This window comes from Leptopilina boulardi, unplaced genomic scaffold (assembly GCF_019393585.1).
Source record: "Leptopilina boulardi isolate dan_hultmark-lab unplaced genomic scaffold, ZJU_Lbou_2.1 LbouV2_223, whole genome shotgun sequence".
Classification (NCBI taxonomy): domain Eukaryota; kingdom Metazoa; phylum Arthropoda; class Insecta; order Hymenoptera; family Figitidae; genus Leptopilina; species Leptopilina boulardi.
Genome location: NW_026137778.1, coordinates 1,676,533 through 1,704,494, shown reverse-complemented (window position 1 = coordinate 1,704,494; position 27,962 = coordinate 1,676,533). Strand labels below are relative to the sequence as shown.

The 27,962-nt window shown below is 27.5% G+C and overlaps 2 long non-coding RNA genes across 3 annotated transcripts in view; one reads left to right on the top strand and one right to left on the bottom strand.

Annotated features, from left to right (window-relative positions):
- The window catches only part of LOC127279731 (uncharacterized), a 36,014-nt gene extending 19,261 nt beyond the window's left edge, over positions 1-16,753 (top strand). Inside the window, exons 2-3 of the long non-coding RNA XR_007842682.1 lie at positions 575-792; positions 16,638-16,753. This is a non-coding gene — a long non-coding RNA (uncharacterized LOC127279731). The remainder of the gene's footprint in view (positions 1-574; positions 793-16,637) is intronic.
- Positions 671-27,895, bottom strand: LOC127279730 (uncharacterized). Of its 2 annotated transcripts, XR_007842681.1 has the most exons (6): positions 27,438-27,895; positions 17,316-17,423; positions 14,609-14,852; positions 14,339-14,517; positions 14,115-14,200; positions 671-811 (listed from the first exon to the last, which is right to left on the bottom strand). It is a non-coding gene; the product is annotated as an uncharacterized LOC127279730 (long non-coding RNA). The 2 variants fall into 2 exon arrangements; XR_007842680.1 differs by lacking the exon at positions 17,316-17,423.
- Positions 27,896-27,962: the final 67 nt, after the last annotated feature.

Below are 27,962 nucleotides of genomic sequence, written 5' to 3'. Positions count from 1 at the left end.
TCTCTAAATCTGAATTAGTAAAAATGTTTACTAATTTGAATTAGTTACTCACTTTTTGTTTCTAAATTAGTTAAATTTTTCTAATTGTTAGTAAAAGTTACTAATAATTAGTAAAAATTTTACTAATTCAGAAGCAAAAAGTGAGTCACTAATTCAAATTAGTAAACATTTTTACTAATTCAGATTTAGAGAGTAGGAAAGAAACTTAAGGGGTTACATGGGCCTAGAAGGCAAAAAATCGTATAGATTTTATTTTTTATTTTATTCGATCGCTTGAACACCTTAATGTACCTTAATAAAGTATATAAAAAGGGGAATGTTTTAATTTCTGAGTAAAAACGTTAAAAATTCAAAATTTTTAAATTAAAACTTTCATTGAGCGATGTAAATATGTAAAATATATAATTTGAAGATGAATAATAAAGTATGCTTGATATATATAGTTTGACTTACATTTTGATCTTGTGTTCTATATTTCATTCAGTTCTGTTAAAATATATACGTATGTTAATGGAATTTTTGAACAATTATTTTTTGAAATGTGAGTGTAAAAAAAAATCTCTATCTTTTATAGCGAATCTCAGTAAACATGTTGCTTTGCGAGTTTCGTTGCAAGGAACGCAATACCCCATACTGTGGTTCGGTGCCTATCAATCACTTGGTGCATGGTCCGGCAATAAGACTCAGGAGGGGCTATTATCCTGCCAGACTCTTGTGATGCACGACCTCCCGTCCTGAGAGGACCTTAAGCCCTTTATAGACGACGAAGACGCCTCAGTAAAATTTCCCAAGGTTTGAGAGTCATCAAAAACTAGAATAAAAATTTACTTTTACTGTATGCGCGCGCACTAACTTTTTTTTATTAACTCAATAATTATGCGTATATATTTAGAAATTAAAAAGAATTTTTTAAAAACATTTTTTCCACAGAAGAAAAGTATTATTTAATACGAATGTGATTATTAGGTCTGAATAATGTTAATTTTTTCGACCACTTTTCTCGTATAAAATACAAATTTTGTGAAATCAAAAATATGATAAGAAAGGGCGAGACTGATTTTCCAATAACTTGCAAATTATTTAAACTAATATTTCGCTCTTGTCCTTTTTACCCAATCACATCCGGATTTTGACATAACCTCAAAAAACCTTCACAGGAAGAGAAAAATAAAAAATAATTCTAACCTAGAATTTGAACCATATGTTTATTACACGTTTTTTGGGGTCGATAAAACCAACTCCACTTGTCCAATTTACCCCATAACATCAGGTTGTTGAGATAAACTAAAAAATCTTATAACCTAAAATTTAATTAATCTCTGATCTCAAAACATACAGTAAACATGATTTAGAATCCCGGAGGATTGAATTATTTTCTATTTTTGTGCTCCTGTGATAGTTTTTTGAGGTTATATCAAAAACCTAACGTAATGGGGTAAAATGAACATTGGATTCGATTTAGCGACCCGAAAACGAATAATCAACGTTATCTGAATCCTGCGTTGAATTATTTTTTATTTTTCTAATTTTTTTATTCCTATGGAGGATTTTTTAGGTTATGTCAAAATCCTGACGTGCTGGGGTAAAATTGGCAGTGGATTCTGTTACAGCGATCACAAAAATCTATAAATAATAAACATGGTCTGTATCCCAGGCCTAAATTTTTATTTTGTAATCTTTAAACTAAATCTTAATTCAAATACAAATCTATAATTTACGCGCAAAAAAATTTTCACTTGGAACAGTGATATATTTTTCTAGAATAGAGAAAACTTTCGCTGTTTTTTTTAGTGAAACATATCGCTGATCTAGGTGAAGATTTTTTTCCATATAAGACTAAGAATGATGATTTAATTATTTAATTTTTAAATTCTAATTTTTAATTTGAAAATAAATTATACAGGGTGATTTTTATGTTTCGGACCTCCTAAAATTTTTTTTTAATCCCCATTATTTTTGTTTAAATAACGAACAAAAAATGAGAATAAAAAAATTATTGTAGGGAGTACGGAATATAAAAATCACACTGTATATTTCAATTATGATAAAAGCTATAATATTATTTTAAAAAGACTTCAAAACTCTTGAAAAAAATATAAACTAAAAAAAAATTTCAAATAATCAAATAATTACCCAGTTAACTTGAAATTATCTAATTGATATTAAAAATATACAGAAATTATTTATTCGAATATAGTTTATTAGATTTACATAAAAATTATTTGGTTCAAGTAAATATTTATTTGGTAATAACCGAACATTTGAAGCAAATAAATTTTTTTCAGCGTTGGAAAGACACACAAAATCTTTAAAATGAACTTTTAAGTAGATCGAGTCTATTTTCGTCAGACGTGTGCGCAACTATTACTATATTCTAACAGTACATTGATTTTGTGATAAACGTCCAATTAATCTGTCAATAAAAATTTTATCCTATTCACGATAATAAGCCCAATAATTTTATCTTTGTATACTGAATGTTTATATTATTACGTAAAAATAAATATTAATAATATAAAAAAAATCTCTTTTTTTTTTTTTTTTTGCTTATTTATATTGGATGTTGGGTTAAAAAAAGTAATATCGATTGGGTTCTCAGAAATATAAGCGATCGCTATTAGCATAGGTGCGATGAGGTATGAGGTTAGCCTCATACCTAATCGTCGCGTGATTCAAAAATTTTCAACCTTTCGTGACGGCGACTATGCAGTTTCGCCGAATGCGTGAACATGCGTACATTACCATAAACATACATATATACATGTGTGTGTATGTATGCGCGAATATTTGAATGGGAGTAGGACACGCAATTCAACACGATATATATATGTATATAAATGTTGAAATATAATGATTTTATGTATACATTTTTTTAAAAATAATTTTTGAAAATTTCAAAATTTTAAAATATTTTCGTGATTTCAAGGTAAAATTTTTTTGTTATTAATTCAGGTTTCAAATGATACAATAAATTTTTTATCAATGCAATGCTTTTTTACTGTATCGGTTTTTACTAAATATACACTTAGAAAAAAAATCCTTAATTTAAACACAGATATCTGTTTGAACGATATTGTTTAATTTAACACAGTTTGTAAGTTTTATTTTAATATATGGAAAATATTTATCACTTTCATTTAAAAACATTATTTGTTTCAATGAAAATTAGATTAGTTGCGGTTTAAACTTAAGGGTTAGTTTAGAATGGGCGCAAGTAAATTTTAACTGGAAATATATACTACTAGAAGAACTAGAACGTCCGAAATATGCCATATCTTTATATTTTTGACAACTGCCTCACCCTGCTGTTCTTTATTCTAGTTCCCCGCCCTGTATCAAAAAAAGCTACCATTCCCTGCAAAGTGTCACAATTGGGATATTTCACTGATTATTTTATATTTATTGTTGATAAGATTTTGTTATGATAATTTTTATCCAAAGTGCGCAATATGGTACAAATAAAATAATGTATCAGATTAACCCAAAGAATTATTTTTCAATTAATATATTCAACTGCATACCAAAGAATATATACTAATTCTGAATCAAACAAAATTAATGTTTAAAAGAAATATATTTTATCAATAAAAATTGTATTATTAAATTAAATTTAAAAAAATATGTTTGAACTAAAAATATCGTTTTCTCAATGTGTATAAAAATATCTATTATAAATTCCACAGAAAAAACGTACAAAATATTATATTTACAAAATTCAAATTTTATTCTTACTCTCATGCTATATTTGCCTGATATATACTACGCAGTATAATGAAAAATGTTATTTTATATGAATAGGAAGTAAATTATTAAATTAAATCTTAAAATAAATCTTTATTTTAATAAGATGCGCAAAACATTTGAAAAAATAAACAGCTTTTGTTGATTTTTAAGCACTTTTTAATACTAATTATTGTATAATATACTAATAATATTGATGTACGTAGATTAAGGCTCAATTAAAATTTTATTTTCACTCATTTTAAATTTATATTAATAGATTTTTATATATTTCAAAAGCTTCTTTAATTTCGTACGTATTGTAAAATTACACAGGAAAAACCTTGGATAAATTTTGTTGCGGATAATTTTAACCAATGCTAATATTCACAACAGACGGTGGCGCCCTCGCAACTAGGATAAAATTTGTTGCACTTAATTTTTATACAGAATTTGGGTTAAAAGTTCTACTTTCTTTTCATGTGTTGTAACTTATTTGAATTAGTGACTCACTTTTTGCTTTTGAATTAGTTCAATTTTACTAATTCAGATTTAGAAAGTAAATATTTAATTTTAAGAAAATAATTTTTATTTATTTGATTATATAAATAATAATAATATTAATAATAATAATAAATAATAATAAGATAATTATAAGAATTAAATCATTTTTTGAATGTATTAATTTAACTAAAAAAAATTTTTTTTTCTAATATTGGGGATTAATCATCCGCTTAATCGGTTGAAAAAAATTGGAAGCGTACGTTTGTCTTTTACTGTGTGTATTAAATTCAGTCCATTTGAAGCATCTAATAAATCAACAAAGTACCTTCATAGGAAACCAATAAGCATGAATGCAACTTTTAATGATCTAATAAAAATAAGAAAATTACTCCTAATTAATATTATTTAGTAGTAATATTGTTTTAGTAATAAATATTTTAGTAACATATTGGTTATAAATTGGTCCTTATATATATATTTTTTTTTTATCATTTTTGGAAATGTATATATATATTAATTCACACAACAAATCTTGAAGAGATTTTTTGTACTTTTATGAAGCATTGTATGCCTTCGTTTTTTAATAAAGGGCTCAGGCATAAATAGGCATCGAGATTCTGATATATTTGTAAGAACGTTCTATAAGAAGGGTATATGTATATAATTATATTCAGAATGACATGCAAATGAAAACCGGTGTTGAACCGAGTCTGGTTTTAAGGGCGTCGCCCTGAAATTCTGCTCGGTTGGTTGGTTGAAAGAACATAGTGGAGGCGGCGCATCTGTCGGCTGTAAGATTTATATTGCGAGGTCTCTGGACTGGTACGGTTACCTATGCTTGGCAAAATGAAGATAATCATGCATACAACTATTTAACGTTTTTAACAAAAAAAAGTGCCTGATTTTTTTTAACTAAATGAAACTAATAAACATAACTATAATGAACAAAAAGAAAACATCAGTTTTATATTTTTAATGTATATATATATATATATATATATATATATATATATATATATAATATATATATATATAGGCTAAAGTCATGAACATTAAATTAACCTACTAAAAAGATATGGTGTTTAGTTTTGTATAAGTTATTTCTTAAATTCTCTGTACGCAGATAAAGTAAATGGTCTCTAAAAATTCTTGAATTTAAGAAAAAGGTCAGTAACTTAGAAATTGGATTTAATTGCAGTAGTTGATTGTTAGGTCACGTGATATTAAATCAACCACATTTCTCCTAAATTACTGAATGAATTGAGTTGATATTTTGTGGGAAAGTCTAAAATATGAAGTAGATGGGCTGTGATTTGCGAAAATTGTCAGAAAATTTGAGGTTAGGACAGTGGCATCATTGTTCGGATTATGTATTGATTTCCAAATATTTCATAACAATTATATTCTATATTATTATAATATATTATTATATTTTCACAGCTTTTCCTCTTCATATTTTTAGACTTATCCACAAAATATTAACTCAATCCATTCAGTATTAATCACGCGACGTAACAGTCACATGCTTTTAAACAAAGTCCCGAAGTAGAAAAAGTAAATTCCAAACAGACATTAGCGAGAAAACTTTTTCCACTGGCCGAATATATACTTAAGGGAATCTCCTAGTAGTACACACGTTTATCATTATAAAAGTTCGTTATACGCTCACTGTTAAAAATATTTGTAACATTTGAGAGTTACATTAAACGAAGAAAAATATTTAACGATTTTTTGATAAAATTAATGATATTTCTGTCTGTCAATAATTTTTAAAATCAAATTAATTTTCACTTAAAAAATTGAAATAAAAATTAAAATCAATTTTTCATAGACTTCGACCACTTAAAAAAAAAATTAAAAATATTTTAAAAGATCTCTTAAATTCCGTACATTATGTATACAAAATTGTAGAATGGCATCTTAAATAGTTTAGAAGTAATTTAATTTATAAAAAGTATAGTGGATGTCAAATTGGAGTTGGATATTTGTTTGTCTAACCTCAATTTGATATTATAATACTTTTTAAAAATGAAATAACTTTTAAACAATTAAAAATGACATTCTAACTATTTGTTATATATGATATTTATTTAAAAAAATTTTAAATGCTCAAAGTCAATGAAAAATTGATCTTAATTTTTATTTCAATTCTTTTAAGTGAATGAATATATATTCATGTATATTCATGTGATTTCTAAAAATGATCCAAATAATGCGGATCAAGTTGATACCACTTATGGGTATCAAAATGGTGTAAGCTAAATTAATTCCTTTTATAGAAAAACAATGAATCTTTGGATCTAGGTTAAAAATAAATTGTAAATAGTATTTTAACGGCAAAAAACGCCACTTTTGCATAAACAGGAAGAAGTTCCTTATATTTATATCAAAGGCTAAATTAAAAAAAAATTTCAAAAATCGATCACTTCGGTTTTAAGAAAAATATAACGTCCATAATTTTAATCAAATAAAGAAGTAAAAAATACGTATTTTCTTATTTTTCATAACTTCAGTTTGAATCTGGCAAATGCTTAAGAGCAAGTGACGTTTGAGAAGGCCTTTCAATAGAAATTTTTTGACAATATTGAAAATATTGGGATATTTGCTATACCTTTTTTCATTCGAAAAATTTCTCGAACATTCTGAAGTCATAAATCTTTAACAAAAAAGCGGGTATCGAAAAACTCATGAAATTGTCCCTTTTGTAACCAGAAACCCTTATAGCTGGCTATCTTGGCAAACACCACTGTGGTAAAACATGGGTAAAAGCTTTGTTATCATTCACTTGTCTTCTTAGTTTAACCGGTTTAACCATTAAAGTCGTTAATAGACATTTGACGGTCGTTGTAGAATCTGATTGTGGCAGGGACGATTAACCGCTCATGTTGTGAGCCAAAATGTGTTTCCAAAACTTGCCACGCTTTTTTGCCGATTAATCGAATAGAGTATTCGACTACTGTCGATTAGTATATCTTACTAATCGATTTCTATTATTCGATTAATCGACACCTACTATTCGATTTTTGCTTATAATCGATTTCGATTTTACCATCCCTACATTGACTACTAGGGCTTAGTTGATCCATCTTAATAATTTGTAACACTTACTAAACGAAGTAGTTAGAATTACCACGTTTTCTCTCCGTGTGTTAAAATTTTTGTCACATATATTTTATTATGCATTTTTTTAAAGATCAATCGTCTTTTTACAGTTTTTCAGATGACTTATTGATCAAATCTGATCTATATATATTAATAATAGCGACCTTCAGATAATATCAGTTTTATATATATAGTTGAACGTGCCGATGTTCCTCGGGCTATTTTTTTTCTTAAATCGTTTTCTCAGGCTGACACTTGCGAATTAACAAATCGTTCGTTGGCAATTAAACCCCCTAAAGTCAGACGGAGTTAAAAAGTGTTCCCATGGAACTTAGAGGCAGACTCTGAAGTACCGCGGCAAAGAGAGTAAAAGAATATCCAGACTGAAGAAAAGAAGAAGAAGTAGAAGGCGAAGAAATTACGAGGTAGAGCGAGTGAGATGGAAGGAAAGGGGGAGAAATCATACGAGCAACCCTAAGCACATGGGGTACCAGCAGGGTCGTGAGACCAGAGGAAGAAAAAGACGATAGTGCGCAGGGCAATATTTACGAGAAGGGTTGGGTCTTGGAGTTTCAACCACGAGACGTAATTGCACTGGCAGGGTATACTGATTTATTGGGTTATTAGAGATGATCCTGTGCAAGAAAAGTACGCGTGGTCCGTAGCGTGGTATATGGACCTCTCTTCGTCCTCAACATCTCCTTCTTCATGCAGACGCAGGTGCAATACGTGCTTATTTATTTGTTTTTCTTGTTCACTTGAAATTTTAGAATGGAAAATATATTGAAAAAAGGATAACTTATTATATTTTCTACGGAAATGTGTATACTCTGCATTTACTGAATATCAAACTATATGGAGTGCGGAGTGTTCGCTCACGCAGAAAAAACGCTGGATAAATTTTGTTGTGGGTAATTTTAACCAATGCTGATTCACATTGATGGTAGCACCCTCAACTAGGATAGAATTTGTTGCAGTTATAGTTTTTATACTAATTTCGGAATTAAAGTTGTACTTTTTTTTCATGTACTATGGTAAAAACAATACTCATAGAATTTTAAAATACACAAAATAAAAATTTAGAAATTTCATACATTTATTTTTTTTATAAAGCGTAGAAAATTTGCATCACAGTAAGCCATGAAGTTTTAAAAAGCATTGCAGATTAAATTCATATCATAAAAAATTTAAATTATTTATTTCCTATAAAAAAAATTGACTATACTACCAATTTCTTCGTCGCTATCAGCCAAAATTGCAATAGGTTCAGTAGTAAAAAAATGATTTTCTTCAAAAACGGTTTGAGTTCTTTGAAAGATTGCCGTTTCAATTATGAGATCAATTTCGAAAACTTTAATACGAGTAACTGTCCACCTGAACAAAAATTAATTCGTTCAAATAATCTAGCTGCTATTTGTCTATATCAAATAAATATTTATTTGAGCAAAAAATAATTTTATTTTAATTGAGTAAATTTTGTTTTTAAACAAATTACAAAATTTTTAAATAATTAGTTATTTAATTAATAGGAATATTGTTAAAATGTTGATTATAAATAAAATAAGAATTTGGCGAAAAGAATTTGGTACGCCATAACCTCCATCTTAACAACCCACTAATGGTAGAGTTAAAGAGAAATCTTAGGCAGATCCAACCACCCACGTACAAATCCCATTGGTCGAGTTGCTCTCACCCATGCCCATGAGATACCACACCACCCACGACTCTCTGAGGAATCTGTATATCTATGGTGTAAACATCTAAGATATAAAATATGTATCTGTTGCTATTTTACATTACAACATAATATATTTTATAAATTTTTTAATTTATCTATTATTTGCAACATTTTTTATGCAATATTTTGATTTAATATTAAATTAAGCCAAATATTGGAATCATTTCTTTTTTAGAAATTATCAGTAAATTGTGATTATTTTTTGATTCCTAAATTCGTATAATATATGATGTATTCCATGCCAAATTCAAAGTCCATCTGCAATTGTATCTCCGATTTTTTTTCAACTTTTTTTTCTTTTAGTCCCGTGTAGAAATGTCGCTAAGCTTCCCAACGTGATAATGGATTCCGACTAGAACCGCGATAGAAAATCTAGCCTAGAAAAGTCGTACTCGAACCTGATTAGATTCTTGTGAGAAATTCAGACTAGAAATATCTGCTGAGATCCCGTTTGAATTCTAGAAAGGCAATTCAAACTAGAAAAATCTGATTAAGCCCTTACTAAATTCTAGCTAGAAATACCTCGAATCGGACTTAGATTATTTTTCGATGTTTTCTTTATTTAAAATATGAATTTAATTATGTTCAATAAGGGACACAAATATTTTTAAAATGTTCGTTTTAGAAATAATAATAAAAAGAATAAATATTAATAATAATAATAAATTATAATAATAAAATTATTAAATAAATTAAATTTATTATTAAATACCACCGAGTGATAGAATCAAAATAATATTATTAATAAATTACATTATTATATATAGTTTCACTTTTTATTTAATTTAAAAATAATATTTCAATTTAAATCGAAAATATCGAAATCGATGTATCGAAATTTTCAATATATCGATGTTCCATCGTCGAGAATGATGACATGAATGGTGCAAGTGCACATGTCATTTTGTGTGAACCTGAATTTTATTGTTCTTTTGTTAATTAATAATGGAAAATAATGAGAGGAAAAAAAGCAATCGCGAATGCGTAGCAAACAATATCTTGAGGTGAAATCCGTACGCGTTGAATTAAATAGAATGCAATATGTTCAAGAGCAAGTTATGGATATTAACAATTTAGATGACACAAATCACTTATCTTCTTTATCAGAAGGTAAATATTAACATAATATTATCAATTTAAGAATATTTAATATTAAGCCAACAAACATGAAATATGTACTTAGAATATTAAAAGTAAAAAATATGATTATTCCAATTTCTTCAGGTAATATTATGATTTCTAACTTTTTTATCTATAATTCTGGTTAAAATTTGTGTTAGTACTGTTTGGAGGTTAGGAAGTTCAATTAAACTTCACGGCTGTAATAAATAGCATAACGGGCGTTTTTAACTCTACAATTTCAAAAACACACACGGAAGAAAGGACGTTGGATCTTTATATAAATATGTTTTTTGGATTTATAAAATATTTATTACTTTTATTATATTACTTTTTATTTGATAATAATCGATTAAAGGGAGCTAATAGGGTTCTAGCGAGAACCCTTTACTTCTGGTAGGGAAATCGCAGGGATATCCCTGCTAGATCCCTATTAACATTCCTCGCTGGCGTCGATCGTGACAAAAAATGCCGGGTCCCGCGTAGAGTTTCCCTTCCGGAACCCATCTGGCAAAAGGGACGCACAGCGAGGTCCCTATTAAAATCTAACTCAAATTTCTGCACGGGGTACTAATTGAGACTAGAGCTTTCATGATTTTTTTCAAATTTTTTTTAGCAACCATGAAAATCGTCTTTAAGACGATACAATTTTGCGCCTATTGCGGAACCAACTTTACAGTAACTTTTAATTTTAACAATAAAATCATTAAATATTCACTAGAGCAGGGTGCGGAAGTTGACGAGAATTATCACAAAAATGGCGAGTGGGGAAAACGTGAGAATAATTGGTTAAGAAGTTTCGTCATTGATCGAAATCTAAGACACCATAAAATGTCTTAAAAATAAAAACAAATGTGTCTTAAATTAAAACATTCGATTCTCAGTGGGATGCTAATTTTTATATACTGTCAATTCATATATTATTACAAATACTTCGATGAGACATATTTGAAATATAAATAGCACTGGACTTTGCTCATCAGACATATATTTGTTTAGGATTAGAGGTATGAGCTAAATACATATATATTATACCTACATTAAGAGTATATATAAACTCTCGCTTTTAATCAAAATGATATAATTTTTGCTCTGATTATGGACAGGAGTAATAATTCAATTAGTTGTCAATTTAGTTGTCGTCACTTGATGAACGTAATTTAGGCATGTAAACGCACGAAGAAATAATTAACAATAAATTATCTTGCCGAGCTATCATTATACACTGGCTAATCGTGGCAAATTGACCGTTATGTTATTAAACAGCTTACAGACGTTAATTGCTTGTTCCGTGTGAATTGCATGTTAAAAAAGGAGAATATAAATATATGGAAACATGATTTTAACCATCTACATAAAACCCTTTGAGGAAAAAATGTGAAATAGTTTTTCCTTTACAAAACGATGAAAATTTTACTGTCAATTAACTATTAATTGTTATACTAATATTTCAGTTTGATTTTGACAACAAAACGTTTGGTTAGTATATTTAAGAAACCAAATTTTTTCCGTTGCGTCATCAAAATTGTGTTTATCCCAACCACAGATTAGTGAAGACAACAAAAACCTCTTTGTTTAATGTTAGTTGTGTCAACTAAAGTTTGATTGACACAAAGAAAATTTTGTTGAGGCAAAAAAAGAAATTTGTTGCTTAAATACAAACCAAACGTTTTATTGTCAAAACTAAACCCTTTTTTCTGTTTAATTTTATATATTGAAGTTAAATATTGATTTACGGAGAAAAAAATTTCTTAATTGTTTTTGTATATGGTTAGTAGGGTGGTCTAGAAAGATATAAAAGTCAGAAATGTTTTACTCCATCCCCCCTTCAACTTATTCCAAAGTGAAAATAATATATACTTTTGAAATCGGAGAGTACTTAGAAGTCCCATGCATTTTATTCTTAAAGTTAGAATAAGAAAATAAGAAACAATTCTTAAGTTAAGAAATATTCTACAGACTAAAGAAAAAAATTCTTAATTTAAGATATGTTTCTTATTTTAAGAATATTGGTTGGTTTTCATTGTTCCCACTTGCCATTTGTCATAATTCTCGTCAACTACCGCGCCTCCTGCTCTATAGTGAAAATTTTAGTGACTTTATTGTTAAAATTAAAAGTTACTATAAAGTTACTAAATTTTCACTAGAGCAGGGTGCGGTAGTTATGACGATAATTATGACAAATGCGGCGAGTGAAGACAATGAAAACCAAAACCTGTTATATTCTAACTTTACGAATAAAATGCATGGGAAGTATTCCTAAATAGACGCTAAGATATCCTTAAAATTAGACTATCGTCTTCAAGATTTTTCCTATTGTGGAACCAACCTCACAAGGTTTTGTCTCCAATACAATAAATAAATACACACCCAATTGTATAAATATGCTGTCCTTCCGGTTTAACGACATTTTGTAAAGTCGTGACATTTTTTAATAATTTAAACAGTTCGTAGCGTATATGGTGTATATACATTACGCCGAACTAATAAAATTATTATAGAAGTGTCACGACATTTATAAAATGTCGTTAAACCCAAAAAGGACAGCATTTATGCAATTGGGTGTATAAAATAATTAGTGGAATATCCACGTAAGCTTCAAATGTCCCACCTGACCCAAGCTTGCATGGTATAAGCTTACCGAAAGATTGCTCAGTAATCCTACCGAAAGATTGCAGTGTAAGGTTACTGCAAAATTGCACAATAAGATTATCGCATGATTGCTCAGAAAGCTTGTAGCAAGCTTGATACAAAGTTGTTAAATAACCTTATTTTTAACCTAAAAAAATTTTTTTTTAATGTTTCGTCTAATTTATACAATTTTATTATATTAATTTGATTATATAAATTAGACGATTAAAGATTAAAAAAATTTTTTTTTTAGGTTTAAAGCAAGGTTATTTGGCAACTTTGCACCAACCTTGCTACAAGCTTACCGTGCAATCTTACTGAGCAATCTTGCGATAATGTATAGCTTATTGTGCAATATTGTAGTAACTTTACACTATAATTATATGTAAACCAACTCCATTTCTGGGCCATTAGGCTGAAAATAAATAATATTATTATTAGTAACTTTACACTATAATCTTTCTGTAGGATTACTGAGCAATCTTTCGGTAAGCTTACCATGCAAGCTTGGTTCAGGTAGGACATTTGAAGCTTGCGGCAAGTTTCCCATGCAAGGTTGGCAATATTGCGCGAGAAGCTTGCTGCAAGTTTACGTGCTATCTGGGTCTGAATTGTGGCACTTTGCAGGGATTGGTATAGCTTTTTTCGATACATGGCAGGAAACTAGAATAGAAAGAAGCAGGGTGAGACAGCTCGAATAAAAATTAAAGTCGGTACAATGTAGAATTTATGTCGGCTGGCCTACCTGGCGACATAGGCCAGCGAGACAAATCGTACATACTGTTTACATAGAAATGTAACGCATAGCTATATATATTCTAAATGGAAACAATGTGCTAGGACGTATGTAGGAATTATACCAGTAGATTGTACATCGGACAAACGTAGAATCTACATAAGAATGTAACGCTTGGCTACATCTGCTCTATGTATGCCAAGAGATGCATTATGTAGAATCTATGTAAGATTTATACGTATTAGTTACGTAAAACAAATGTTGTGGGATCTATTTAGGGTTTGTATGTAATTTCTAAGTGGGCCCAACAGTATAGGATCTATATAGAAATTTTGAGTATATTCTATACAGGTCACATGTTATAAGAATTATGTAGGGTTTTAAGTTATTTCTACGTATTAGGACGAATGACATAGAATGTATAAAGGATTTTTGTATTGGCCTTATGTATGTCAAAGGATACAGGATATACATGGGGTTTGTATATAACCTCTGGGTATGCCAAATGATATAGAAGCTCAATAGCAAAAAAGTTAATTAATTAAAAATTAATCGTATACGAACGTGTAAGAATTTATCCCATTGCATCAATTATTTCTGGTTTCGAATACTTCTCTTTACTTGCCGTAGATTTGAAAGTATAATTAGACCTGAAAATGAAAAATTTATTTAAAAAAATGGTATATTTCAATAAAATTTTAAATATTGCTAAACAATGAGTATTTTTATATTACCAATTTGCTATTAAATTTTTGAAAAAATTCTATACTTATAACAAAAAAATATACCTTCAATAAGATTTTGCATCAATTTGTTCTATTTAATATTTTTTTATCCGGTACTAGTTTTGGATGAGCTGAACCTCACTGCCGCATCTCACGACTCAATAAAGCCGATAAAATTTGAAGAACAATAATTGTTTTTAAGTCTGCTCACTTAAATCAATGCTATATAACAGGGTCGATTTCTGTAATAATTAATAATGTATTATTATTAATTACAATGAATATTTTAAACTTTTCAGTATTCAAAAAAATTAAATTTTCTATTTGACTTACTAAAGAGTGTTGCAGTTCTTTATTAGTCGGAAAAAGTCCCTTTAATTTGTCAAATTCTTCCATTGTTTACAGTGGAAGTTTAACTTCGAATTTAGAGGCTAAATTTTCCGACATGGTTTTCTGGCAAAAAGCATGTTGGACGTTTTTCTTTCTTAATTTTTTTACTTCCCTTTTTATATATTCTATATCTTCTCCTATCTTCAGTATATCTTATCGAATATCACATCTATTTTCTCATCTCTGTCTATAAAAAATAAGTATATTGAGAACGGTTACAAATATAAGATATGTACACTGAAAAATAATTTATTTGATTCAAATAATCCCGCACAATAAAAGAATATAGGATATCCTTATAATACCCTAGGATATCCTTATAATACCTTAGGACACCTTATAATACCCTAGGATATCCTTATAGTACCCTAGGATATCCTTATAATATCCTAGGATATCCTTATAATACCCTAGGATATCCTTATAATATCCTAATAATATCCTATAGGATATCCAAAGCCCCTGTATAAAGGAAATTTTTTCCAGATATCCCTAAGAAATCATACAGAAAACTTAGTAGATATTTTAATAGATTTTAGAAAACCAGACGATATATTAAAGTAAATATCAACATTTTATTTAGACTTGATTTACAGTGGAAATTTACATGCGCCCGTTCTAAACTAAACTTTAAATAAAGTTAGTTTTTTATAATATCCATTTAATTTTGTGAATTTGTTAAATAGTTTTTTTATTTTATTTTTTATTTGTATTATGTTTTGGTTTCGCAGTGTATTGCTCTGAGGAGGCTCGTCTGCGTGTCAGAGCGAAAGCTTAGCGTTTTTGTCGATTTTTATCGATTAAAAAAATTGTACGGATCAGACGAATAAAAAATATAACATCTATTACTAAATATGAGTTCCTGATTAACAACTTTTACATCTTATTAAATTTAAATAAAAGTGATAGATATTTTCCATATATTAAAATAAAACTTAAAAATTGTGTTAAATTAAACAAAAATTGTTCAAACATATCTCTATATTTATAAATTAAGAATCCTTTATTTTAAGTGTACATAAAGGTTTACTATTTGAAGAATTCATAATTTTTCTAAACACCATTCAATAAAAAATGCTTATAATTAGGGAATGCTGTAAATTGTATACACTGAGAAATATAAATTTATTTGATTCAAATAATCGGTTACTTGAATATTATCAAATAAATATTAATTTATATTAAATAATTATTAAAATTAATTAATTAATAATTAAAATTTATTTTTTTTAATTAAAAATAGAAAACTATTCTCATATAAAAAAATTGGTCCTCGCGCAAGCACTTGTGCGCAAAGCGCGGTTATACGTAAGATATTTGAAAATGACCAATAATATGAACTTGTTTTTAGGGAATCCCATATATTACCCGTCGGAACACAGATTGTACACTTCATATTCTCTCAATAACAAAATACTCCTTCAATTTGTTTATTGAGAAATTAAGTTTCCATATTTTTTTATGTATACACGGTACAAAAATACAAAAAATAATTTTTGTTTTTACGTTTTTACTCTTAAAAAAAAAATCGAAGACTATAAGTATAAAAAAGTAATTTTTTCCTTATAAAGAAATAAAATATTCCAAATTTTCATTAAAATACATGTAATAAAGTTCATGAAAAAATTTTTGCATAGAAACGAAAAAGCAGTTAATTTTTTATTTTTTTATGAAAAATTAATTTATTATATGGAATAAAAAATTAAATATGCAATTTTGTATTCCTTTAAAATTAATCATATATACTGATATGTAAAAGCAATTTTTTTATGATTTTTCAAATTCTAAAATTTTATCAAAATCTCTAGTTGACAATATTATTTGCATTTATTTAAGAACCTAAAAAAATTTTTTAAAATGAATATTACTGTAACACATTATTTTCATTGAATTGTTAAAAATAATTTTAAAAAATTTCATTTTAAAAAATGCGTCTGATAAAGAAGAAATACTTGGTCATTAAATTTTTCAGGACTTTTTTGAATGTGTTGCTGCTGAGCTTTAAAAGATGGCGCCACCATATATACTTGAGACTATCAACCGATCTGGATCACAATCTACTAGATGGCACACTATAGGCAATTCACGTTTAAATAAAATGAGTATTTTTAAAAAATAATACAAAATTAGAAAATTAAGAATGCAAAAAATTGTATTTTTAGAAAAAAAAAATTTCTTTGCTTTCCATTTTAATTTTCTTAATAAATTGAAACTATATTTATTATTTTAGGAAATTATAACATTTCTTTAAGGTTTTTAATATATATGTGTATATTTATTGCAAATAAATTTTTTTAATGATAATATACAAGTTTACTTTGATTTATTAAATATTTAATATCCATTTTTTATTATTTAATTAGCCTAAAATTTTTACCCACTTTATGTCTCTAAGTTAAATTTTTTTTTTTTTTTTTTTGTTCTATAGGTGTTAAGTCAATGTTATATAGAAATGGCTAATTACTAAAAACGATTCAAGTTTACAAGAATAACGTCAAAAAGTTCACTTTAAGGAAAATAATTGAATATATGGGTATATATTAAAATATTTATAATAGTAATTTTTGGCTACTTTAAAAACACATTATTATAAATGAATTGGAGTATGGTTTTCTTTGCTTAATAGCTTCATTCATTCTTTGTTACAAACCTCTCTCAGAAGAACATCATTATCCTCATAAATGTATGTCTTCAAACCACTTGATCCCACGGTCATCATTAACAATCATAAACATGAAACCTTTCGTTATGTATTTTACTGCAAGACCAATATTGTTATTTAACAATATATATTGGTATTTAAGTTCACTAAAAGATGTTATAATATACAAATCAATAGAGTACAATTTGTAACCTCCTAGTAATCAATAATAATTATTCACTTCGTAACTGTAAAAGCCAAATTATAGTTATTATTATATTATTATGCGGCACAACAACAAAACATGCCAATTTACTAAAAAGAATTTAAATAATGTTTTTATCAATCATTAGATAATAAATATGATTCTCACTTATTTTGGCTGGTACATAAATATGTATCTTAAAACATGTCTATTAATTAAAACATTACTATTAAGTAAAATAACTTACATTAAATATAAATAGGAATAATTTTCTCTAACAAACAATGAATCGTTGAAATAAAAAATAACTGTAATTTTTTTTAAAATATGTAATTAGAATGTTAATTGTGCTTATTTTAATGTAAGTATGCGACTAAGAAAAAAGATTTCTTTGATTCAATGAAATCAATTTCTTTGTCAAATTTTTCTTTGATACAAAAAAAAATATTTGTTTCAAACAAACTATATCTTTGATTCAAAAAAAAATATTTACGTTTCTTCAGTTAAGTATAATTTTTAATTATATAAATTACAGATAAATTTTAGAAATATTTTTAAAAAAGTTTAATTTAAAAAAATTTTTTAAAAAGAAAATAATTTGTTTTAAATAAAACTATTTGTCTCCGATATAAATAATTATTAAGTTCTGAAACCCAAATATATGTTTTCTCTGGGTATGCGTATACGGTTAATACAGGCTCTGTTATAAATGAGTGACCAATTAAGTTAGGGGGCGATAAATAATTATAATTATAATATGATAATCATAATTATTAATTTAACCTACTCATTTGTGAGTAATTATGTTCAATATCCGTGATTTTAAAACAATTTAAAAATACACATATATTATCTCATTGTATCAACAAATTAGAATGCAATAAAAATCCTTATATTGTTGCAGCTCAAAACTACATTTTAACTTAAAGATGTTACACGTTTTTATTGTAATATTAAAGTGACATCTTTTTTTCTGTTAACTGGAACATTATCAGTATGATTTTACACAATTTACTTCAATATTGTTCGATATTTTGATTTGATACCTCACACAATAGCGTATATATATATCCAAGAGTGAGAAGCTTTTAAACCGGTATTTGAACTTGTCTGATGACGGTAATCACGTTCTCTCGATGCTTCAATTGTACGTTTCGTCGAGTTTCCGCGCCTGCTTTCTTTACGATCGAAATTAACTTACACCATAGTGGTCAGAATCCTTTCTCATCCTTGTAGCATTCACACATCGTTTCAACTACGCTTATCGTGCTCACTTTGGTCAAGAATAGAAAAAAAAAAATAAATCGATGTGGAAGAGAATATGTGTTTTCATAAAAAAAATATTTATATTGATATTCTCGTTATTTTATTTAGTTCTAAATTCAACATACTTATTTAAAAAAAAATTTGTAATTATCTTTCAAAATTTACTTTGGAATAATTGAACCTCCCAATTCTGTAACTCGTTTAGCGCTCGGCCGGACGCTCTATTGGTAATCGGGTAGCAGCGAGGGAGCCATTGACGCTCGCTGCTACCCGACTACTAATAGAGCGTCCGTCCGAGCGCTAATCGAGTTACAGAATTGGGAGGTTCAATTTTGTTTCTTATACTGAAAAAAATGTTGCCGAGAAATTCAACTACCATTGGGTATAGTTGACTAGAAAGTAGTTAAAATAACTACTTTTTCAGTTAATCTAATCATGTTCATGTAGTTAATGTAACTATTTTTAAGAAGTTAATAAGTAATAGTTGATTTTACGTAAATATGTAGTTAAAGTACAACTACAAATCGGTAGTAAAATTAACTTTCTTAAGGTATAGTAAAAACAAGTGGAATTGTAGTCAACTCAAAATTTCAAGAGTAGTAAATCCAACTATACTATTCACCAGTTATATGAAATGTAGTAGGGTCAGTCGGGGTAAATCCGAACGGGGGGTAAATCCGAACGCTAATTATTTCAGCTTAATTAAAATTTTTAAAAATAAGTTCGATATGAGAATTTTTACCTCAGATCCTCTTGAAGAGATTCTAAGTATTATCCCATTTTTTGTTTGTTAATTAGCAACAGCATAAACAAAGATAACGAGTATTGCAAAAAAGATTGAAAATCAAAGATGACACTCTTTCAGTATTTTGTCTCGTATTTGAAGAAAAAGAAGCTAAAAATTCATTTTATTATTTATAATTGTTTGTTATGAATACTAGAACAGAAACTATATTTGATTTTTGCCTTCTGTAAAATTTTATTAATAATATCAGACCGTTCGTATTTACCCAAAAAAATTGGAAAACTGGGGTAAATCCGAACGGTATTTTTAATAATTTTTTTTTACTTCAAAGCCACACAAAATTGTTTTTATTTGATTACACTATTATTTTAACATTATAAAAGTACATAGAAAAAAGTTTTTCTTTCTATACGTATCCTCGTTAGTAATTAATAAGCAGAAACTTAATCTCTGTTCTCTCGAAGGAGTGTTTCAATTTTTTTGCCAAATGGTTTGTTGAAAAAAGTTTTTCAGGATCTTAATAAAATTTGGTATTCTACGGTTTTTGGGGTCGCTAATTACCAATTTGAAGTCAGTTTTTCAAAATTCAAAATGGCGGACGAGAATTAAAAAATTTATTGGATTCGCTCGAAAATTGTTACTCGGGGGGTTTCAGGGTTAGCAAATTTGATCATTTTTAAAAATAAGTTTTAGGAAAGTACGCCATTTTGAATTTAAAAAATTTGACTTTTATTTTTGTATTTACATTCAATCACTCCAAAATACTTTCTGTACCAAGTTTTGCAAAAATCCGTTATGATTTGATAAAGTTATTGAAGGTTTTAATTGTGTAATGCATTTTAATTTTTAACCTGTTTGATTTTTGTATTTATATATGATGCATTATTACATAATAGGTTTATTATCGTATTTTTTTTGAGTTTTTATATAAGTTTAACAATTGCAATACTTTAAATTTATTTTCCCTAAGATTTTTCTGAAATACAGTGGCGTTCGTATTTACCCCCATATTTTAGGAAAGTTGCAAAGTATCGAGGTAAATACGAACGCTAAGTTTCCTGCGATTGTAATTTATCAAAAATTTTCTCTACCCCATAAAATTGTTCTATGGAAGTAAAGTAACAACTTCATGCACCAGAATACCGGAAGTATTTTTTTTTTAAAGAAAAAACTTATGTTATTGTTGAAACTTACTAAAAGCGTTCGGATTTACCCCAGTTGACCCTAAATGGAATTATTTTCTTTAATTCATATAACTGCTTTTTGAGTAGTCAATTTTTTATTAATTTCTATGATTCAATAAAATTCTTGTTGTAGAATTAACAAGTCGTCTGTAATTAAAACTACTACTTTAAGTAGTAGATTTTTACTATTTTAATTAATTCGATAAACTTAAAGAAGATTTTTTATGTAGAATTTACAAATCGTTTCCAGTTAAAACTACTACTTTAAGTAGTAGATTTTACTAATCAAAGTGGTACAATAGACTTTAAGAACATTTTTGTTGTAGAATTAACAAATCCTTTGTGATTAAAACTACTACTTTAAGTGGTAATTTTTTACTATTTTAATTAATTCAATAAGCTTGAAAAACGTTTTTGATGTAAAATTTACAAATCGTTTCCAATTAAAACTACTACTTTCAGTAGTAGCTTTTACTACTTAAAGTGGTTCAATAGGCTTTAAGAACATTTATGTCGTAGAATTAAAAAATCCTTTGCAATTAAAACTATCACTTTAAGTAGTAGATTTTACTGCACTATGCAATTAAACAACTTACAATGTAATTAAAAGATGAAAAATTTACAACACAGAAAATTAAAAGATATTAAAATAAGCTGCAACGCTTCTTATTTTAATCAAATTTTTCTTATTTTAATCCATTTTGGTATTAAAATAAGTAAAAATGGATTAAAATAAGAAGCGTTGCAGCTTATTTTAATACCTTTTAGTTTTCTGTGAAGTCAAAACTTAAAAAGGATAGTTATAGCAACTAATAAAAGTAGTAAAAATGACTACTTTAAATAGTTAAATTACCAATTGGACAAGCAGAAAGTAGTCTTCGAGTAGTTTGCAGAATGTCGTAGCGAGCGTGCGTGGTTAGTCGGTTAAGGTCTCCACTTGCTATTTGTCATAACTCTCGTCAACTACCGCACCCTGCTCAGTTAAAAATTAAGTGACTTTATAGTTAAAATTAAAAGTTACTATAAAGTTACTAAATTTTTACTGAAGCAGGGTGCGGTAGTTGACGAGAATTATGACAAATGGCGAGTGGTGACAATGGAAACCTTCCAAAACGACTTGAAATTCTCTAAAATCCCCAGATATCACTAGATATTTAGCAAACAGATGTAAACATAAAGGCATAAGCAGAATAGATTCTTAATAGGTAATTATGTAAACGAAATCGCCATCGTAAGAATGATGAGTTAGGGAAGGACAGATATATATGTCCGTCCTCCTCTTACAATTGCGTTTCCGTTCCTGACAATCTATTCTCCTAAGGCCTTAACCCAAATTGGAATGTGTAATATCTATTTTTGTCACAAGAAAATAAATTGTAAAAAGAACCTTTTTGATATAATAAGTTTTTACAAAATTAAGCACAACTTATTGTGTACGCATTTTTTTATTTCATAAAAATTATAGGAGTTCTGATTTTTTTTATTATTTAAATAAATTGTTCATTTTGAAAAATCGAACATAAAATTTTTCAGTAATCCGCTCCCATACAGCACCGAAAATTCCCCGAAGATTCATTGAATGTTTACAAGTTAACTTGGGAGTACTGAATCGGCGGGTTCAGAAAAGATTATTTAAATATTAAAATGTCCGCATGTGAGCAAATGTTTTCAACTTTTGCGTTAAACATTTTTGCTCACATGCACGGACATTTTAATATTTAAATAATCTTTTCTGAACCAGGCGATTCAATACTCCCAAGTTAACCTTTAAACATTCAATGAATCTTCGGGTAATTTTCGGTGTGGGTTATAATTTATATTTAATGTTGCATTGTACTTTCATTACAGGTAAAACACACCAAAGCAAATGATAAGTGACAATGTCAAAAACATATTTAATTACCCCGCTTTATTTGAAGCATAAAAATTTTTATGCCAATGTTATAGATTCAGTTTTGTCATATACTCGTTAATCAAAGCTTGCTATGTGGGTATAAAATATAACTTCATTCAACTTTTCTTTGCGTGTATATCACCGAAAAAATGTCTGGGTTAGAATAACTAGAATTCTAGTTAGAAATATTAGAAAATCTAGTTAAAAAATGCTACTTACATTTCTGGTAAATTTAATCAAAAATTTTTGTTAAACAAACCAGAGCTAAATTTTTATATATGTAGTATACTTGGAAATTTTTTTAATACATTTATGTATTTTTTTCAAACGTTATTATTTTACATTCTAAATAAAATCAACAATATTCTTCTTTTGTGTTTGAAATAAAAAAAAAAATCTTTTTTTACGGAATGGCACACTTTTGAGAATACAAGTATAACAGTTTGTGGTCTAAAAATCGGTTTTATTTGACGGATGGTCATGTTCAATGGCTGATAGATTAGGATGCTCCCGACTTGTATATGTATACCAGATCACATAAATACATATATAGATATACATATTGGTGTTGTACACATATATAGACATAGAGAAAGGACACCGGTTCGACCGGAATCGAATCCCGGTCTCACACGGGCGTGCATGCGTGCCTGTTGGATTATTCACGCACACATGGAAAGTCGAAGCCAAAGCCCAGCAGTCGGTGGATGCTTTGATGTGGCCGCAGCGGACCGCCGCGTTCAGGCACACACCGTTCCCTTCGCCACCCTGAATACCTGCAGTTCTGCACTTCTACTCGACCGACTTCGCTCTGCAAATATCTCCTCGTATTGCTCTTCGATTTTGATTATCAGGGTAAATTTTCTCATTCTTTCTTGCAATACTCCAAGTGGGACTCGAGAATTCTTATATATATACTTATAATCAAAAACAAAAAATTTAACATAAATAATTGAAATTCTAATATTTATTTTAAATACATTAATACTTTTTTCGATAACAGTTAGATACTGTCTGATATAAACCTCAAAAAATTTTAATAACTGTTTTTAAAATTTTTTGATTGTTTATTAATTCTTTGCTTAGTGACTCAAATGAAGAAAAAATATCCATATTCTTTTTAAAGTTTGCTTCTGTAATAGTTATACTAATTGGAATTTTTATATAACCGATTTTTCATACTACAGATACTACAGAATTTTTACTTAACCGAAAAATCATTTAACAGAATTTCTAATTGATAGAATTTTCATTTGTCCGAAATTGTAAATAGCCGAACAAACCAGCGACAGAAAGATTTTGGCGCAATTCTTAAAACCAACCGATCACAATTTTATGGATAATATATGAAATTCCATAAAATGAAAATTCTAACTAATGATTTTTAGAATATAATCATGCGTCCCACTATGAAGTATATACCAAAAAAAATTATTTGAAAAATATTGAGGCAATATTCTTGCAACATTGATCATGTTCGCTCTGAAGTAATATTATCAAGCATATATAATACACCCCCGCACAAAAAGAAAAGTGCCAGGGTTGGGAGATCAAAGTACCCTATTCCCATGTATTTTTGGCCGCTCAACACGAATCTGAAGTCCGTTTTGCTCCTGCACGTGTACGTTTCTTCCTAACCTCAAAAAACATTTCACATATTTGGTGGTATACGATTTTTTTTTAAATTGATGGATTTATATGAAACTGGGTATTTTGGGGTTTTTGAGGTCATCGATTACGAATCTGAAGTCATATTTTGAAAATTCAAAATAGCGGATTCAATATGGACAAATTTTTTGAAAATTTCATGATTTTTTAGAAATTTTTTTAAAAATTGTTAGATTTTCATGAAAATTGTTGGGGGTTTTAGGGACCGCTCATTACGAATCTGAATTTAGATTTTCAAAATTCAAAATGGCGGATCCAATATATCGGATGAAAAAATAAAAAATCTTTTGGATCGGCTTGAAAATTGTTACTCGGGGATTTTTGGGGTCGCTGATTAATAATCGGAAGTCAATTTTTCAAAATTCAAAATGGCGGATCCAATATGGAGGACGAATTTTTAAAAAATTGTAGGAATTTTATGAAATGTTTTTTTTTATTTAATTTAATTTTTTTTGTTACTTTTTAAATGTTTATTTTTAAATAGTTATAAAATAATTCCAATTTTTATATCGTTTTTACTTAGAAAATTTTTATACTACGTACATAAACTTTAATAATAAAAATTACTTTTATAAAAACTTATGACGCTGTTAGAGAATATTTATATTTCATATTATGTTTCTTTGGCTCAACAATAAAAAACTTATTTTTAATTTTTAAACATCTTCTATCCAACTAACAAAAACTCCTTGTCTATATATATTCTGATATTTTTGACATTAACTGTAACAATTTCTTTTTTAATTTTTGAAATGTAATAATACTTTAAATAAAAATAATTTGGCAGCCTTCTCGGTTCCTAATGCATTCTAAAGTTTTGAATGTACCTGATAATCTTTAATTTAAATTATTGCAGCCCTGATAAAAAGTTTTACTTAATTTAAAAAAAATTTATTTGATTTAAAAAAATGTATTTTTAAAAAAATAAATTAAAATCAATTATTTTGACATATTTTCCCTAATAATGAATAAAACTTTGTACAAAATTATAATTCATTAAAAACTGTAAAAAGAGAAAATTAATCCAGCTCAATATTATTTTAGAATATAAATTCAAATTCATAAAAACAAATTGAAAAAAACCATCTTACTTCTTGACAATAAAAAAAAAATGGGAAAAAATGAATCAAAATTTTAATTATATATTGAAAGTAATACAAATGTAAACAAAAAAAAATATATATTTTTTTTAACGAAGGAGTTTCCCTTCTTTATTCTAGATTTAGAGCAAGAGACTGATTAATATATATGAAATACATCGCAGGTCCATTCGTCTTTGCAAAAGGAGATTTAGGATTTCCGCAACATGGGTTTTTCCGTTTAGGTAGAGTCCTAAAGTATAGCCTTTTGGGGTAGGTATCGACACGTCGATCAAATGACTGGTGGATGAGTGACGGATAGCAAAATCCCCGACGATGCTCGACATGCCCGGAATGTGGGTCGCAGAAAAACAACGCGCGGCTTCTATCAGGAAAAAGAAAGAGAGAGAAGAAGAAGAGTACCTAGTACCGCTGTGACGGCATCCCTTAAGGGATGCAGTCTCACAAAAGAAAAATCTAGAAGAAAGAAAAAAAATAAGAGAAGACAATAGTTTTCTCTCTTGTATCTCGATTTCTCTCTTCTTTATGCCTGGTGTTTCTTTTTCTCTTTATTTCCATTTTCTATTCATTTATTCGCGTTTCTACAATTACAAACATCAAGAAATTTTTGAATATTTAAAAATTATTCATTATTGAATAATTATTATCCAAATTTCAATTTTTAAAATTTTCATTATATCCAAATTACTATTATTATGTTGTTTTTTTTGAAATACCGTTAAAAATATAATTTTTATATACTCGAATTATTCTAATTTTTGAAATTCTCTCAAAATTTTTATTTTGTCGAAAAATACTTTAGCATAATTTTTGTTTATTTTTATTGTAATTATTGATTTTGTGAATAACTATACATAACGTAAAATTTATTTAATAAATACTGTTTGTCAAAAATTTTTATTGACACGAATATCAATTTTATTTGTTATATTATATTATTTAACATATTGCATATAATTAGTTTTTAAAGAGGTGCATGATTTTTCCCAAAAATTAAAAAGTTCAAAATTTTAATTGATTGAATTACTTTAAGTCGATATTTTATTTGGTCGAAATTCTAAATGATCGACATTTAAAGTGGTCGAAATTTTATTAATTCGATATTTTGTTTGGTCGATATTCTAAATGATCCACATTTAAAATGGTCGATATTTTATTTATTTGATATTCTAAATGATAGAAATTTAGAAGCATCGAATTTTATATCCATCGAAATTTAATTTAGGCGATATTTTAAAAGCTCGACATTTTTTTTTAGCTATACGAGTTTCCTCTCTATGTTGTTATTATTATTTACATCAATAATTTCAAATTTTCCGCAAAATTTCAATGTACTGTACCGACAAACTTCATAGAAAGGAAACTCGTATAGCTAAAAAAGTGTCGAGCTTTTAAAATATCGACCAAATTAAATTTCGATGGATATAAAATTCGATGCTTCTAAATTTCTATCATTTAGAATATCGAACAAATAAAATATCGACCACTTTAAATGTCGTTCATTTAGAATATTTACCAAACAAAATATCTAACTAATAAAATCTCGACCACTTTAAATGTCGATCATTTAGAATTTCGACCAAATAAAATATCGTCTAAATAAAATGTCGACCACTTTAAATATCGACAATTTAGATTTTCGATCAAATAAAATATCGACTAAATAAAATGTCGACCTTCATAAATGTCGGTTATTTAGAATTTCGACCGAATAAAATATCGACTTTCATAAATGTCTATCATTTAGAATTTCGATAAAATAAAATATTGACTAAATAAAATATCGGCCACTTTAAATATCGATCATTTCGAATTTCGAATAAATAAAATATTGACTGAATAAAATGTTGACCATTTTAAATATCGATCATTTATAATTTCGTTTAAATAAAATATCGACTTAATGTAATTCGATCAATTAAATTTTCGACCTTTTTAATTTTTGGGAAAAATCATGCGCCTCTATTTAAATGATAAATTATCATAAATTTTAATTATCCAAATATTAGTGTTGAACAAAACTGTTATTTTAATGAATTACTATTCACTATATAATTTTTATTATTTACCTTAATTTCCATTTTCACGAATAATATTCTCCGTTATATTTTCCAAATATCCACATAACCTTAAATTTCATGACGTTTAATATTGCACTTGCATATATATTTATTTGATCGAAGAATCAAATAACCTAAAATTTACTGACTCTTGTTGCTATTTTATAATTCACAAATCATAGAGAAACTTGAAATGTAAATTTTGTTTTGCGATATACTTTTTGATAATTTCTTTTAATGATCACTGTACTAATACATTTTTCAAATTTGATCCAAACAGCAATTTAATTTGTCCTAAACTGGTGAGACAATTTTCGATTTATTACCTTTTTTTTACCTTTTGTACACATTTTGACTAGATTCGAGTTATTAATTTGCACTACTTTTACTCATCTTTTTGCATTAATTTATACCTTCTTTACTGAAAAAAATAATGACAACAAGATTCAACCAAATGTATATATTAATAGAAGTGTATCAATGACCTAGCATATAGTTATGTGAGCAACTGCCCTCTGTTGTTTATTGTATCAG